Source organism: Triturus cristatus, chromosome 3_1, assembly GCF_964204655.1.
Source record: "Triturus cristatus chromosome 3_1, aTriCri1.1, whole genome shotgun sequence".
Classification (NCBI taxonomy): domain Eukaryota; kingdom Metazoa; phylum Chordata; class Amphibia; order Caudata; family Salamandridae; genus Triturus; species Triturus cristatus.
In genome coordinates this window covers 168,572,930-168,589,165 of record NC_140583.1, presented here as the reverse complement: position 1 = coordinate 168,589,165, position 16,236 = coordinate 168,572,930, and positions in this window count along the sequence as shown.

Here is a 16,236-nt window from a genome sequence, read left to right as displayed (position 1 = left end):
TTAGTTATCGTCTCCTTGTTTCAATAGGGTAGAGTGATAGCTGCTATCACCCAGTGGGCCTTCCATGGACGGACTCCTATGCAAGTTGTTAACAATGATGGAGCCAGGGGGCGTGGCATGACTGGCGAACATGCTGGCCACTCTGTGCTAGAGCTCCCATTGGTCGCATCATAACCCGTCACTGTGGTACCCCACACTGCACTGCATACAATTCTTCTCTATAGACACCTTAGTCATCGGTGGAATAGTGGGACCTATCAGCTGCGGCTGGACTCAGTCGTGGCTCCCTGTGACGCTCGGAGCTAGCCGGAGGCCTTACTTTCCTGGCTGCGTGGGACTGAAGGCTGTGACTCTACAGCATTGGAGTGGGAGGCCTGCACCTTTTGTGGGAAGACATGCTGGAAGCTACCCCTGTGATCTTCTTCCCCACCCTTTGTGTCTGTATTCCTGGAGGAGTGGGCATCTGGCCTTGGGTCGCCACAGCGGGTGGGTATGGCTCAGCCAAAGGTGCGGCTGAGGCTGCTGTGAGTGCGTCTTGGGCTTGGGATAGGTGGGGGCTGGGCTGGCCCTACCAGGGGAGTGGTGTCCTGCCCTGCTGTCCCAGAGTGCTTGGCGGCAACTGGTGTGGATGGACCATTCTCCTCAGTGCCGTAAGGGCTGGCTGCACATCGGGCGCAGATGCCTGTGGCTTAGGACATCAGAGGACACTGTAAGCTCCTAAGCAGGTATGAGATGCGTATCTGGGGTCTGGTGAGTGGGGCTGGAGAGCTGCCCCTTAAGTGAGGCAGGCCTGCGGGGTATACGCTACGCCTGACCTCCTTTGCTCGGTGACTGAATACTGCAAACCCTGTTGGAGTCTGAGAGGCAGAGCTGCCCCTGAGCAGAGATCAGTGGATTGAGGGCCCTGCTCGCTTTGACTTGCGGGGTGCTTTGGATGCGGTGCCACTTTGACTACTGGCTTCCCGCATGGACACTGATGTATCTATTGCAATGGGCCCCCTTTATGGTTCAGCTGGGTTGGGAAACATGAATGAAAGAGCCGCTCGGGCCACCATGGGGCTGCATTGTGACACATCTATGGAATTGTGAGACAGAGCTGAGAGGCACTGGCCATTTGAACTCCTTTGCAGGATGCACCAGCCCAGCCTGGCCTGGTGCTTGCACGCTACTGTAGCATGGAGGATATTCCCCCCCCGGGCACTGGCTTACTCCCCAACAAACCGCCTAGATGTCAGATAACTGGTGTGGGACTCCTTTAGGGAGCCTCACTGAGAATGGGAGTATCTGTTGCAGAAGGGGCCAAGCTAGGTCTGAGTGTGACTTGTGGCGAGGCATCCACTAATACCATGGACTGGGCCGACTTGTTTATGGTTGGGATCTCTGATCTCTCTGTGAAGGGAATCTGCAGTGGGGTCTCCAGCTGCCGACTGCTTGTGCTGTCCCTCATGCTTGTCTATAGGGGGCCTGGCTGGTCAGTTGTGGGACTGGAACCAAATGGGATGACTTGAGACCTCCTCTGGGAACACCACTTACCATGACAAGGGATAAGGCACCCCCAGCTGTCAAGCAAAGCACCATGGTCAAAAATGCTCAGCTTGGGTGTGTGGCGTAGACCTCTGGGGTTAGCAGAACGGCTGCGGACAGCCCAGATAATGCAACTCCCTTGGTGGCCATCAAACAGGCTCGCGATATGCTCGAGGCCGAGATAGGTGCGGTGTGCTCCGAAGTAACTTTGCTCTGCCAGGACCTAAGACAGGCAGTTTAATGTATCACAGAGTCAGAGACAAGGGTGTCTGGTGTTGAAGATTCAGTTGTGACCCTGGAGCAGAAGGTGAACCCACTTACTGTGTGAGGGAGCTTGATGTGCGGATGGAGGATGCAGAGCACCGCTCTCGCCACAACAACTTACACCTTGTTGGCTTTTCAGAAGGTTGCGAGGACCCATCCATGACACAATGGATCCAATCTGCAATACCCACAGAAAGCCTCTCCTCATGCTTCATGGTGGAGCGGGACCCAGAGGGTGTTGATAGGAGCCCCCACACACCGGAGCGAGGCCTCTGCCAGTGATTGGCAGAATCCTTAATTACATGAACAGGGACACAATCCTTAAACATGGCAGGCTTCAGGTTGAGTTTACATACCAGTCCTACTGTATCATGATATTTCCCGACTATATGAAAATGACGCAGCATCAGTCCTTTACAGCGACCAAGCCACACCTATGGGATTTGAAGTTACAATACATGCTTCTATATCTGCCACGCCTGAGAGTGTATAATTTGCAGACTTTGTTCTTTGACTCAGATGTCGACATCTTACCTAGCGTATTGTCTGATCATTCCCTGGTAGGTAACCCTTCCACTTCATGTAGGGCCTGGGAGGCTGACCTTCCACTGGTGCCTCTCAACATGGAATCCGCGGAACCCTGCTTATATCTCACATATTGCATGCTCCATTGAAGAGTAGCTTACCATCAATGTTGACAAAATTCCCTCCACAGCAGTGTTGTGGGAGGTTTTTAAGCTGACTCTGTATGGAGTAGATATCAGCTGCTGTGACAAGGAGCGCCATTGCAAGCATAGGGCCTTTCAGACCTTGAATAGTAGATGTGGATGCTCGAGGACCGCGGCCTTATAGCTGATGGACATTTGGTATGGTGTCACCTGGGGCTTGCTCATCAGCAGTACCATCAATTGCGTTTTCGAGGAAGCCAAGCAGACCGGGCAGGCAGCACAGAGTCGACTATATCAATGGGGAGAAACATCAACCAAAATGCTACACTGGCTGTGCCAAGCCACCCATTATCATTCTTCTGTGCCCATACTATGGGATGCGCAGGAGTGAACGTTGAAGAGCTCTTATGAGATAGCTCAGAGCTTCACCATCTATTTTAGAGAGTTGTACAGCCGGAAGGAGGTACTGACCTAAGATCAAATTGCCGCTTTGTGGCTGGCTTACCTCCCTGGGCTCTTTCAGACACCACTCAAACTCAGCTAGATTAGGTAATTAGTGAGGAGGAGTTCTCACTGGCCCTAGCAGGACTACAGCTGGTAAAGGCTCTGGGTGCTAATGGCTTTCTATGCAAATTCTTTAAAGCATTTATGCCTCAACTTGGAAAACACCTATTAGGGGCAAACCATTCTGCACTTGAGCCTGTGTTGTTTCCACCAGACTGGCAACATGCTGAACTTGTGGTCAACCTTATCCTAGACAGACTACTAGAGGAACACTCCTCGTACCACCCAATTACCCTCCTGAATTTAAAAGTGAAACTCGTAGCCAAAACCTTGGCCAATAGACTGGTGGAGTACATGCCAGACCTGGTCCATCCTGATCAGGAGTGCTTCATGCCAAAGCGGACGACGTGCCATAATATCATACGTGTATACAATGCCTTAGCTCTTGCTAGCCGACTGGGGAGGCCAGCGGCGGTGCTACTAACACATAGACAAGTCATTTGACTCCATCAGCTGGGATTACTTGTTTGTCCTGCTCCAGAGGTTAAGTTTGGGCACTAATTTGTGACTTATGTTCAGCTCTTGTGTTCTTATCTTTCAGCAAGACTGAGGGTTGCGGGTGCCTCATCCAACCCATTTCCAATCAGTCAGAGACTAGGCAGGGGTGTCCCTTATCACCACTTTTTTTCACGCTGAAAGATCGCCTTGCACGCATATGACATCCTGTTCTTCCGAACTGACCTGGAAACATTGGGGCCTGAATCATGCAGATTATGCATATTTTACACAAAACCTATGGGGCCCGATTCACAGAACTAACTTAAGACAAAATCCTAAACTTACTACCATTTTGGTATTCACAGAAGGCACTTACTCATTTTGGTATTCACAGAAGGCACTTACTAATTTCGGTATTCACAGAAGTTAGGAGTCGTAACTTTAGGACTCTTAAATGCCTTCTGTGAATACCGAAAGTCTTAAAATTAGGATTTTTCTCAGTTTAGTAGTAGTATAGTTAGGACTCCTAACTTTAGGAATCCTAAATGCCTTCTGTGAATACCGAAAGTCTTAAAATTAGGATTTTTCTCAATTTAGTAGTAGTAAAGTTAGGACTACTAACTTTAGGACTCCTAAATGCCTTCTGTGAATACCGAAAGCCTTAAAATTAGGATTTTTCTCAGTTTAGTAGTAGTATAGTCAGGACTCCTAACTTTAGGACTCCTAAAGGCCTTCTGTGAATACCGAAAGTCTTAAAATTAGGATTTTTCTCGAATTAGTAGTAGTAAAGTTAGGACTCTTAACTTTAGGACTCCTAAATGCCTTCTGTGAATACCGAAAGCCTTAAAATTAGGATTTTTCTCAGTTTAGTAGTAGTAAAGTTTGGAGTCTTAACTTTAGGACTCTTAAACTGAGAAAAATCCTAATTTTAAGACTTTCGGTATTCACAGAAGGCATTTAGGAGTCCTAAAGTTAGGACTCCTAACTTCTGTGAATACCGAAGTGAGTAAGTGTCTTCTGTAAATAACAAAATGAGTAAGTGCCTTCTGTGAATAAGAAAATGGTAGTAAATTTAGGATTTTGTCTTAAGTTAGTTCTGTGAGTCGGGCCCATCGTCTCTATATGAATGTCTCGAAATCCATAATATTTCTCATAAATGGCTATGTGGGGGCTGTAGAGTGGGCGCTGGGACACACTCTAGCCAAAGAGGGTTTTAAATATTTCGTGGTATATGTCTCTCCAGATGCAATGTTGGTATGGTCTCACAATTTGGGGCCTGCATTGGCACGCATAAAGGAGGAGGTGGGGGTCTGACTGCTCCTGCCCTTGTCACCGACGGGCAATTTGGCAATCATTAAGATGGTCTTGTGCCCTGATTTCTATATCAGTTAAAAAACTACCCCTTCGCTATCCACCAGTCGTAGTTCCGACAAGTGGGCACCGCTCTCGGGATTCCAATGGGGGTGGCTGCTCTGATTACCCTCAGAACCTGTTTTCAATCCACTTATTGTGGTGGCATCGCTGTAGCCGACATATTCTCATACTGCTTCATGTCCCACCTCCTGATTGTAAACGATTGGTGGTAATGTTAATAGTGATAAATACTATATGCAAACAAAAGACAGGGTTTTGATCAGATGTGGTCTGTTGAGGGCGCCTGCAACGGGTCTACGTGTATCAATGGTAGTTATGGGTGTGTGAGTTGGTGCTGACAGGAGGGGGAAACACCCAGAAGCCCCCTAATTTGGACCAGGGTCCTGCGGAATTGCTGCGAGCCTGTGCACATGTCAACGTAACGAAGTGGAGTAAGTACTCCTTCTTTCAAAGTTCTTTCATACCACAAACAATCTATAAGCTGGTCAATCGATCGCCAGTAAAAGTAAAGAACACAACACACAAGATTGTTTACTTTGTTTCTGTTTTTATTCAAATATAGATTGTTTGTGGTAGGAAAGAACTTTGAAAGAAGGAGTACTTACTCCACTTCGTTACGTTGATGTGTGCACAGGCTCGCAGCAATTGATAAATACTATGTTGATGTACAACATGTCATATGTATGCATAATAACAAACTCACATCTCCCTTGTTGAATTCACCCAATATGACCTCCTCCCCAACCGCAAGTCAGAAATATGTGATCCCGCAGGCCCTGCAACCTAGGCCTGAAACAACTGATTGACAGATCACAGATGGGGGGTCATGTAACCCTTAACATTTGAGCTGAAAGGAAAACCCAGATTGATCCCACAGATAGGCAGAAACACCTCAATGTTCTCAGGAGACTAGCCCCAATCAAACATGTTTGGCCGGAGGGGTGCACGTTCCCAAAAACAAACAAAAAAGTCAGATGCCACACTTAGTTAGGACCAGACAGTCAATCAAAACACAGCATTCACACTACACGCAATGATCACGTATTCCTCATGCCTACCACTGGACACCCATCCACTGGCCCCATGGAAGGTCGAGACCCATCCGTGCTTCATATCACAAAATCAGTTATTTGACCCCTTGTCTAGGCCCAAAATTCTGTGTCAAAATGAATGCACAAATAATTTTATGAAGCCTCATGTAATGTATAAAAGGATGGATAAAGCACATGTGCTTTGAGACAGTCTTCAGACCCCGACTCTGTTGCCTGATGTCCCTGTTGCTGTGTTAAATTAAACCAATTGTTTCTGTATTGCCAAACCCTCTTGTTTATCCGTTTCTCAAGTTAAAATCCTATTCTAGCAAAAGTATGGCCAACAAAGTGACTCAGCATATGCAGTTGATAGGTAGGCGATGGGTGACACCCTCATACTGGACTACCAGTATGCCGGGGGGAGTGCGAGTTCTCCTATCAGCTAAGAAGGTGGTTTTTAATGTGTGGAGGAGCTCTCTGCTGTGGATGGGATGGTGGGGGAAGCTGATGGAGTGGATGTCATTGTGGCAGGAAGGTTAAGGCAGGTGGTTCAACTGGAGGGCCTTCAGGAGTGGGACATGATTTGAATCTCTACTCTTGAAGATGTAATGTGAGGTAAGGTGTTGAAATTGGTTTAAGAGCTGAAAACTGATTTTACCAATTGCATCGCAGACAATTCCACCGATTTCTGCATTTTCACGACACTCTTACTCAATATCTTAGGAACTTTGCAAGCCTTCCTGAATTTAGCCCTTTGGAGGGTAAGCTCCTCCTGGGGGATCTTGGGCCTCACAACACTAGTCACAAATGGCTCAAACACATTACCAACCCTCAGAGCGACATCGGAGGCAGACCTTGCCAAACTAGACAACAACAATGAGACAGAAGCATTGGAATCACCCTGTGAGGCTTCAGTTTTGACCCGCCTCTAACTGATATAGCTCAAATACCTTCATAAACCCTACTACATGAAGCATTGTTTGTGGCGTTTTGGAAGTGATAGCCTTGCACACTGGCGAGGTGTGACATCCTTCCTGGGGGAGATTGTCTCTTAGACCATCCCCCGGGCCCAAAACTAATTCTCCTTCATACTACAGATGACATAGGAGGGAACAGGTATAAACGGTTGCTGCTATTTCTTGGTCAAACACAAGCAAAAAGAGACAGAGCCATAGAGGGGAAGGTGGAATCCCCACAGTCTCTTGCAGCGTTGAAGACGGCGTTGGATCCTTATATGGGGATAGATGGTCACCTACTGCCTGTATTTCTTAGTATTCTCAGGCAGAGAGATTTCCTAGACCATCTCTTGATCTCCTAATGAGACCAGGGTCATAACTGCTTGCTCCTCCCCATTCTAAAGACTCAATTCCTCCCCCAACATTACACTCACAAATCCTGGTGTTGGAGCACCAGTGGGTGCAAATTACTTCTTGGGGCATTTAGGGGACCCACTTCTTTACAGAAGTAACAAGTAGGAGGACCTCGGTTGTCCCGCTTGCCCTTATGGGGACAGGACCTCTTAGCCTCAGGGGACTGGGACCCTTTCACCTGGGAACTACTTTGGGGCCTTTTAGAGAACCCCTTGTGATTACACTTGTCCTCCCCCACCTTCGGCGGGGGACCCTGTACACTTTTGGTGGTGGTACCTCCAATCCCGTTGTGGACCCGGGTACTGGTCCAGCGGTCCGCCTCTTCAGCAAGCTTACTGGGATCAGTCAGCTTACTATCCAAAAGATGCCGGCGCAGCTCTGGAACACACACACTACTCAAGTGCTCCCCAATAATAAAATCGCATAAGCTCTTAAAATCAGTTGCCTTGCTGCGCTTCATCCAACTATCCAATGCACGCATGTATGCATTCACAAACTCAACCCAAGTACTGGATTCCAGTTTCTTGAAGTTTCTGAATTTCTGCCTGTACTGTTCAGGAGTGTGCCCATACCTGAGGCATAAAGCCTCCTTCATATTGGCATAGGTCAGGGTTCCGGCCCTCTCTAAAGGGGGTAAAACATCCCTTGCAGAAGCCTCAAAGTGTTTTCATAGGACCGCCCCCCAATGCTTCTCAGGTACTCCTCAGTGCGATCTCATAAGCCGTGAACCACGCATATATGTCATCACCCCTTTGGTAATCTTGCATTAATCCTTGGGAATGTACACCTTTCCCACTGGCACTCGTTGTATGCTGCCACCATTTGAACTGGACTCTGCCTGTTTAACCTTCATTTCCAGTTCCCTCATGCTTAACTCGTGAGATAATAGAATCTTTTTCTCTTCCAAGGCGAGAAGGTTCCTGCTCTTCTCTGCTCGCTTTACACGTTCAATGAGCAGCTTCTTCTCTTCTGCGTGAGTTTTAAGTTTTAAAACCTCCAACTCATGCTCTCTGGCCCTTTGGTTTTCCTCTAGCTCCTCTGGTGAAAAACTCCTCCCTGAATGGCTACTACCAGCCCCTGAGTCTGGTCCCTCCACTGGCTAATCCTGTAGCCCAAATCCATTCCCTGGGTCACCCTCATCCACCTCAACATCACCCGCCTCCTGAGCCCCTTTGTATTCCCACCAGGCCCTCAAGGCCATTACCAGCTCCTCCCTCTTGGCGCTACTTTTCATGAGACATCCCAAAGATCTGCAGAATTGCATCAATTGATAAACTTTGTAGGTAAGGAATGCCTCAATGCCAAACTCTAATTCTGCAGCCTCACTGTCTACTTGACTCCTCTGAGACATGATGTGTGGCTTAAAGGTCACTGAAAAATAGAACCAATAAAATCAAAAACATAATGTGTGGTTGCGTCGTGGTCTGCGCTAAACTTTTGATGTACACCAATCACTGTGAGTGAATTTGCAAATACACGTTCAAAACCCAACCTGTTGACCACCAAATGTTAGAACCGGGATCCCTGGTTGGCTGAGGTAGGTACCTTAGGCCAAATAGGGACCCTTGTTTCCACATCAGGGAAAAGAAGGACACCTTCTCAGATAGCCCCCTTTCACCCCCTTGGTAGCTTGGCACGAGCAGTCAGGCTTATCTTCAAGGCAAATGTGTAAAGTATTTGCTACCACGCTCACAGCAACCCAATGATGACACCACAAATGGACTCCACACAAGTTTCATAAAAACGTGTATAAATGTATATAAAAAAGATATACGATAAGACCACACGATAAAAATCCAACATATGAGTATTTGTAATATTCCTCCTGGCCGGTTGTTAGGCCAGCCACCCCTTGTAAGTTCTGGTGATATTTAATATTAATATGTAATATTCTTTATTGCTTGATTATTTAAAATCATTACAATTACAACACTTTACAACTCAATCTTAAAAACTAAACTAATCATTAAAAAATGGATTACAGGCAAAACATCGTCCCAACACATAAAATAAGAAACTGTCCCATATATACAATTTAAAACTTATCAATAAGATCAAATTCAATCACATAACATCAATAATTACAGCCTAATATTGCACATCTTATATTTTAAGATGACGGCGTGCACAGCATACTATTTCCTTATACATAATGGGAAGATACTTTAACAAATAACAATTATTTTCAGCTAAAAAACTTTACACGTGTTGTAATTCAAAGTATTAATACTAAGGTGCAAAATTAACTAATACGAGATAGTTTCTAATGTATGTATTCCTGCACAATTTACATTTCAAGGTACTAATGTGGAATTATTGCAACAGCCATCATATCAAAGCAATAAAGTGCATCAATTTACTGAAAAGTGCTAAAGTGCGATTATTACGGCAACCATCGTATTAAAACAATAATAAAGTGCATCAATTTATGGTACTAGTGCAAATTTGCTTGTACATTTCAAATTGTCACCCTCACAAAATGATCACTAAGTATTAAAGATAATAAGCCAGATAAAACTATTAGTCAAAAGACCCATAAAAATACTGGGGATCTACCGAATTGTATCAAACATTGTTCAACTGCCAATACATTTTTTACCAAATGACATAATAATGGAATCGATTCGCCTGATAGTGACATAATTATGGCATGACGAGCAGATCTCACCCCGCTCTTCAAGAAATGTGGTCTCAAAACTGTACGTCGATGCTTAGTCAACATGACGCACACACACACTATATGAGCTAGAGTTTCCTGAGGCCAACCACAAAGTCTACAGTTAGAGTCCGGCCACTGCTTGATCCACGATTGCGTGCCCTCCTTCATTGGGTTTGATTCCTTTAAAAATGTATTTTTAAGCTTTGCTGAAAAAAAAACATTAAAATACGGGTGAATACGAAGGGTTTGGTATGAGTTAATCACATACCATGCATAAATTTTCTCTGCTAATTCGATTTTATCCAATTTAAATGATTCAGTTTTGCTAAGATTTTTTAAATTAACTTATAATTGGGCATTTTCAGATCTTGTAGTGCAATTTGCAGGCCGATATCTCTTAAGGAAGTCAAAATATAAACTCTCCAGCTACCCGCAAAGACAGACTTGTTTATGTAATGTCAACAAATGTTCCCTAGAGATGCTGGGGCTGATGTTGACAATGCGACAATACATTTAAAAAAAAACTCCTTTTGAAACCAGGCTCTGTCTCTGGAGACCAAACTCCAGTCTTATTCCTGCTTGACACACCGATTTGGTAATCCCAAATGTTGCTTTGAAAACCTTGACAACCAATAGGTCAAGCACCTTCGCATCTTTCCCTCTGATAATGGGAGAGCCACATATGAGGGTTGGATGTAATTTGGCTTTAATTACTTTAAGAATAAAACCATATGATTGGCAGTTTAATGATTTTTTTAAACATTTAAAAGCATGGATCAAGGACACAGCCTTGACCCTTAGGTCCTTAAAATGAAATTTAAAAGACACACAGTTGTCAAACACCACCACTAGGTATCTATACGTCTTAACAATGTCAATTGTACATGCTCTGGCCTTCCAGGAATTAAACTTCTGTTTAGCTACACCGATTTTCATCACTTGCTTTTTTAACATTCAATTCAAGGCCATTCTGTTGGGTATAGTCGTCAAAGGCGGTAATAAGTCTTCGTAGACCGATAGGGGTATGACTCATGAGGATGGTGTAATCAGCATACTAGAGGTAGCTAATTCCCCCCCCCCCATCCTAGGAACATGTCTATTAACAACATCCAAATGCTGGGAAAGATCTGATAAGAATAAATTAAATAAACAGGGGGCAAGAACACAACCCTGCTTTAGGCCGTAATATGATCTTATCTTCCTTGATAAGAATTGCCATCACCCAACTTAACTTGAACCCAAGTGTCGGTATACAAAAGAATGATAGCCTTCAACAGTTTCTTTGAGATGCCCCAATCTACCAATTTTTTCCATAACAGGTTTCGTGGCACAGAGTCAAAGGCTGCCTTTAGATCAATAAAAGCAATATATACGTTTTGTTTATTTAAGACGGCCCTCTCCGCAAGTAAATTTAAAGCCAACAAATTTGTAATGGTGGATTGGCCTTTCTGGAAACCCGTCTGGTTAAATGGAATAAAGACCTCCTGCATAGCCCAATCTTCTAATTCTATCAAAAGAGGGGAAGCGAACACCTTTGCAACAACATCAGTAAGCAATATTAATCAATAGTTAGCGGGATTATCCACCGGCCCGCTCTTCTTAATGGGTTGCAGTATACTGTCTTGCCAGGATTCTGGGACCATTCCCAGAATCAACACTTCCCTGGATAGACAATGCAAAATGCCGGCCCACATGTCAGCATTAGCACGAAACAGGGAATTGGGTAACCCATTGGGTCCGGGGGCATCATTTGCACGAAGCCCACTTAACATGGTCAATACTTGAGAGCACAACTCGGGATTTCCAGGTCGAAATTTGGATCAAAACTGGAATCGACAAGATGGTCTATGGAGTTCAAATCCAAACTCTAACCATTTCCCACATTGGATGATTATATATTATTCCCCACATGTCCATCTAATATATCCAGATGGTTTTCCCTCTGGACCGGTGCACCATACTAATTAGCTATAAACTTTACCCAACTGGATTCAGATATATTTACAGAAAAAGCCCTACAGCCTCCCCTTTCAAGCTTATTAATAACTGCCCACATTTTTTTGCATTATTTTGCTTTGAGGCGAATAATAAACTGTTCCATAATCCAGTTTGGTAATTAAGCTTAGCCTTCCAGACTTCTTGTTTATAGGACTTCCTAATTTCCTTCAAATTTTCTTTATACATAGAATAGGTCTGGCAAAATCTATGTGCATAAGCCACCCGAACTGCTCTGTTGAGTAATTTCTTCAACTTTTGTAATTTTGCGGGGGACCATATTTTTTGGGTATTTAGATGGGTATTAATTTTCCTAGTCTTGCTGTCTGCAAATGTCCCCACAAGGGACCTTGTAATAAATTCCATTTATTAATCATATTCATATTGCCCAGGGATCCCAAGTCACATTCCTTTAGTAAAACCTGAGAGGTTTGCATAATTTCATCTTCCTAAGCTAAATGCCAAACCAGCCTTTTCAGGTTGTAGGCAGAGTGTGCCATATTGGGAAGATCATTATTTTTAGAATGACACTTAACAAAAAGATTACATTTTACAACCAGGGGGTTGTGATCGCTTTCTGGCTGGCTGATTACCTTATAATCAGACATATTTGATCTCAAAAGGTCTGATATGAATATGTAATCAATGATTGAACCGTGTTTAGAATTCTTAAACGTTAGAGTGAATGTCACAACATTCTTTTGCAAGACATGCAGACTTACAATTAAAATCTGAAAACCGGCTTAGTTGCACCTGATACAATTAACCCGGCATCCGGGTGTTGTACTATCAATGTGCTCAGCACATCCCGCAAAATATACAACTGTGCAGACTTGTTTTTACTGGCACTCAGATACACGTTAAGAATAATTATACTCAGATCAGTGGTTTTTACCACAAGACCTTGTAGCCAACCCAGATTGAAATCTACCACATCCACAACTAAGTTTAAGTAGGCCGCAATGTAACATGCCAAACCACATTTAGCGTGGCCACATTTTTTGGTTTTCACTGCCGTAATACTATATTCATTGAATCCAGACAAAGTAGTCATCTGTTCACACCATGTTTCTTGGAATAATAGAATTGCAAATGAATTTAAAAATAATATAGTATCTGGGTGTGAGAATAAATGGAGCAATCCGTGGACATTCCAGGAGCATAGACTTATTTCATTTACATTGGCATCTATAACTCTGGTTATTCAGTTACTATTTCCACGGGACACCTTTGCCAATGATGCTGGCAGCCAAGACCAGTCCTCCATTTGCACATTATTTTTTTCTGGCGCTATTAATGAGCACTTCTAAACATTCCACTACAGTCCTAATGCAATGCTATGCAGTTCGTAATGCTAGAATCTGGCACTTTGCAATGTAACAATAATGCAGTTCGTAATGCAAGAATCAGGCACTTTGCAATGTAAAAATAATGCAATGCGTAACACAACAATCAGGTACTTTGTTATGCAGAAATAATGCAATGCGTAAGACACTAATCAGGTTGTTCTTTATACAGGAATATTGCAATGCATAGTACACTAATCAGGTAGTTTGTTATGCATAAACAATGCAATGCGTACTACGACAACCAGGTAGTTTGTTAAGCAGAAATAATGCAAGGCATAATACGGCAATTAGATAGTTTGTTATGCAGAAATAATGCAATGTGTAATACGACAACCAAGTAGTTCGTTATGCAGGAATAATGCAATGCGTAGTGCACTAATCAGGTAGTTCGTTATGCAGGAATAATGCAATGCGTAGTACACTAATCAGGTAGTTTGTTATGCAGAAACCATGCAATGCGTAATATGGCATTCAGGTAGTTTGTTATGCAGAAACAATGCAATGCGTAATACGACAACCAGGTAGTTCGTTATGCAGAAATAAAGCAATGTGTAATACGACAACCAGGTAGTTCGTTATGCAGAATAATGCAATGTGTAATACGACAACCAGGTAGTTTGTTATGCAGAAATGATGCAATGTGTAATACGACAACCAGGTAGTTCGTTATGCAGAAATAATGCAATGCGTAATACACTCCAGCACCGATCACGGTGCCCTAGGCGGTCTCTCCGCCACTCGTGCTGACTCGCAATCAGCCTCTGTCAAAAGTTGCCCCCACACAGGTATGGTGTAAACAAAAAGTGCAGCTCTGCACTCCAGCTCCTGTACTGCCACTCCTTTGGCAAATACGGGCCCCGATACGAGCCGAAGCAGAGGCTCGCGCTGCAGGAATGGGAGAGGCTGAGAGCATCTCCCTCCGAGTCCACACCCCGCCCCAGGCGTCGACATGCGTTACCTAGGGGGTGCGACCTCGCTCTCCTCTCCTCTTCCAGCGACTTGGGCCTCTGCTGCAATCTTTGTGAATTCCGGGCAGTGGGACTCGGGCCCTCCCTCGACGAGGTTGGCTCGAGGTACCACTCTGGCAACGGCGGGCGCGGTCCGGCGTCTCAGCTCCTCCGGGGTTGCCGGTCCGGGCCGCTGATGCTATGGAGATCTCAGGCTGCAACAGGGCACTCGCACACAGCGTCGCTGAGACTCACTTGAGGTTCGAGTGCTCAATCACTGGGCATTCCTCACAAAGGTCTCAGGCTGCATGAAGCACATAGCATCGCTGAGACTCATTTGACCTCCGGGTGCACGATAACAAGGCAATCCTCACGAAGTTCTCAGGCTGCAGAAAGCACATGCACAGCATTGCTGAGACTCACTCGAATTCTGGTTGTGCAAGATAACAAGGGAATCCTCACAAAGGCCTCAGGCTGCACAAAGCACACAGCATTGCTGAGACTCGCTTGGACTCCAGTGCACACGATAACAGGACAATCCTCATGAAGGGCTCATTTAGCACATGCACACAGCGTCGCTGAGACTCGCTTGGACTCCAGGTGCCCACGATCACAGGGCACTTCTTATGAGGGTCTCAGGCTGCAAAAAGCACACACACACAGCATCGCTAAGACTCTCCTGGAAACTTTGATGCTCCTGAGTTTCCGCAACAGGGAGCCAGCTCACCTCGGGCCCTTGGGGATAAGTTACTTCCGCACATAGCACACAGTAAAGTTCTTTCAAGCAGGGGGGCACCACACACAGCAAAATCCCTTTTGCCTCTCCTTGGTTGTAACAGCAAACAGAAGGCCAGCCCCAGAACACACAGCAAGGGTCAGTCCTTTCCTTCAGTCTCTCCAGTTGTTTCTTCCTTGGCAAAGAGTTCCTCTTGACCATGAAGTAGCTTCAGTCTTGTTCAAACTTGATCAATCCATTTCTCCAAAGTTCAGGGGCTTCAGCTGTCATAGTTATACCCCTAAATGTATTTGAAGTATTTGTGTTCAGGGGGCACTGTCCCCTGTTCAAACCAGTTCTGGGTGCTTCCCTGCCAGAGACCCCTTCTTTCTTTGATTAGTGGGTGTCTGGATTCTCAATCACTCAGCAGGAGATGGGACCATTGTTTTATGTCAGCAACCCAGGCCTCTACACCTCTAGGGGCTACTCCTCCCCCACACTCCAGATGCAGGTCAGCCTGTTGCTGTCTCACCTCCTCCCCTGGGTCAAAACGTTCTCCAGATCCTATCACTTTCAAATCCAGACAGTCAATCCACAACCAGGCAGAGGCACACAGAAATGTTGGAGCACAAAAACCCAGCCACTTCTGAAAGAGTGGCTTCTAAACACACAATGCAAAAACCACCTTCATAAAAAGATGTGTTATTACATTGTGAGTTCAGGCACACTAAACTTCACCTCTCCATCTTAAGCCTTTGGGAAGATAGGCTGGAAACATATTACACAGCCTCCCCATTCTGTCTTATGGGCACGATGGCCTTTCAACAGTGAAAAACGAAATGGAGAATATTTCCCTGTTAGGACATGCTACACACCTTAGTACATGTCCTACCTTTCACATGCACTGCACCCTGCTCAGGGGGTACCTTGGACCTACCATAGGGGTATCTGATGTGCATAGAAAGGGAAGGTTAAGGTGGGTGCACTTGTCAGAACAACATGGCAGTTTAACAAACTGCGCGCAGGCACCGCAATGGCAAGCCTAAGTTCCCTCTTTAAGGCTACTTGTGTGGGTGGCACAATTAGTGCTGCAGGCCCACTAGTGTTACAACAAACAAATGATGGACGGAATGCTGACAATGCAGACATTCTCCCCCAGTCAAGAGATCTGGGTTAAATCCATCGTTCTTTTGCCCACTACGCCACCCCAGTTTAGACATGGCCATATGCAAATCAGTCTTGACCCTGTGCCTCATGGGAACAGTCCAGCCCGAACTGCCAAGCCATGTCTTCCCTGGACCGGAATCAAGCATCCTAGGACCGGTTTCTGGCTATCAG